We start from the raw sequence: 2,058 nt of genomic DNA on the forward strand, positions 1-2,058 counted from the left end.
AGATGGCTCTGCATGTCCACGGGTTCTGTGTCCATGGATTCAACTATCCATTGATCAGAATAATCGAGAAAATTCTACAAAGATCCAGAAAGCAAACCTGAACTTGGCACATGCCAAGCAGTGCATTGAATCCACACAAATGAAGCAATGTGTAGACATTGTGTTAGACATTACAAGTCACCCAGAGATGACTTGCAGTACCTGGGAGGATGTGTGCAGGCCATATGCAGTCACAGCATTTTACGTCAGGCACTCGGCCATCTGTAGATTTTGATGTCTTTGGGGATGTTCTGGAACCCATCTTGGACAGACTGAGAGGATACAACTACAATGAAGTATATAAGTTGTAGATTTCAGGTGGAGATTTTGCATGGACTTAGACATTATATTACACATTTGTGCAGAGACTCCTGCTGCCTTTTTAAGGCAAATGGTAGTACCAGCAAAGTTTATTTTTTTGAGACAGTCTTGCTCTGTAGCCCAGGCTGGAGTGCAGTGGTGGGATCTTGGCTCACTGCAACCTCCACCTCCTGGGTCCCAGTTCACAATTCTCCTGCCCCAGCCTCCTGAGTAGCTGGGATTACAGGTACACGCCACCATGCCCAGCTAATTTTTGTGTTTTTAGTAGGGACAGGGTTTCACCACGTTTGCCAGGCTAGTCTCGAACTCCTGCCTTGTGATCCACCTGACCTTGTGATCCACATGCTGGGATTGCAGGCGTGAGCCACCACGCCCAGCAGTACCAGCAAACTTAAGGTCCCAGGATATGAATCTCTTTCGTGTTTGAGTGCCTAGTGGACATCAGAAACTGAAGAGGGTAGAAGTATTGAAGCAAAAAGACAAGGTATTTTTCTCATGGAGCTTACATTGTAAGCTAGGGGATAACAAAAAGTAAATGCGTAAAAGAATTGCATTTTGTGATAAATGTCAGGTGGTATCAAATAATGATGGTTTGTGATAACTTTCATTTTCTCACATTGAATGCATATTCTTAAATCTTTATCAGGTGTGCTGGGCATTGTGGCTCGCACCTGTAATCCCAACACTTTGAGAGGCAGAGGTGGGCGGATCACTTGAGGTCAGGAGTTCAAGTCCAGCCTGTCCAACATGGTGAAACCCTGTCTCAACTTAAAAAAAAAAAAAAAATTAGCTGGGCATGGTGGCAGGTGCCTGTAATCCCGCTATTCAGGAGGCTAAGGCTGGAGAATTGCTTGAACCTGGGAGGTGGAGGTTGCAGTGAGCCAAGATCATGCCACTGCACTCCAGCCTGGGTGACTGAGTGAAACTGTGTCCCCCCAAAAAATTTATCAGGTGGGGAAGCTGAGCAACAGCTTGTATGAAATCACAGATGCTCTCCAGCAGGGGTGGTCCCCAACCCCCCCAGGCCATGGGCTGGCGCGGTGGCCTGTTAGGAACCGGGCTGTACAGCGGGGGGGTCGACACTTCATCTGTATTTACAGCTGCTCCCCATTGCTCGCATGACCGCCTGAGCCCCGCCTCCTGCTAGATCAAAGGTGGTGCTGGATTCTCACAGGAGCATGAGCCCTCTTGGGAACTATGCGTGGGAGGGGCCTAGGTTGCCTGGTCCTCATGAGACTCCAATGCCTGAGAATCCGTCACTGTCTCCCATCACCCCAAGATGGGACTGTCTAGTTGCAGGAAAGCCAGCTCAGGGCTCCCACTGATTGTGTATGATGGCGAGTTGTATAGTTACTTCATTATCTATTACAGTGTAATAACAGTCAAGTGCACAAAAACTGGAATGTGCTTGAATCCTCCCCAGACCATCCCCTTCCACCCTGATCTCTGGAAACACTGTCTTCCACAAAACCTGTTCCTGGAGCAGAAAAGGTTGGGGACCACTGCTCTATAGAGCTGGGGTTCCAGGCAGGATCTGTTTCTCAAGGGATGTACTCCCCTCTTTATGTAGAGAAGAATTCCCCCAGAGCTTGGGGAAACCCAGGGATGGAACAGGGGAAGCACACCTGTCCAACAGGTGTAGAACTTGGGGCCATGGTATACACATCCTCAGCTGCCCCCCAGTCTGCCCCTCCCTCC

At 48.9% G+C, this 2,058-nt stretch overlaps 1 protein-coding gene across 1 annotated transcript in view; it reads left to right on the forward strand.

Moving 5' to 3' along the window:
- NLRP5 (NLR family pyrin domain containing 5) overlaps positions 1 to 2,058 on the forward strand; it is a 59,208-nt gene that overhangs the window by 22,639 nt on the left and 34,511 nt on the right. The window lies entirely within an intron of this gene.

The sequence above is a fragment of the Cebus imitator genome, unplaced genomic scaffold (assembly GCF_001604975.1).
Source record: "Cebus imitator isolate Cc_AM_T3 unplaced genomic scaffold, Cebus_imitator-1.0 Scaffold190, whole genome shotgun sequence".
Taxonomy (NCBI): domain Eukaryota; kingdom Metazoa; phylum Chordata; class Mammalia; order Primates; family Cebidae; genus Cebus; species Cebus imitator.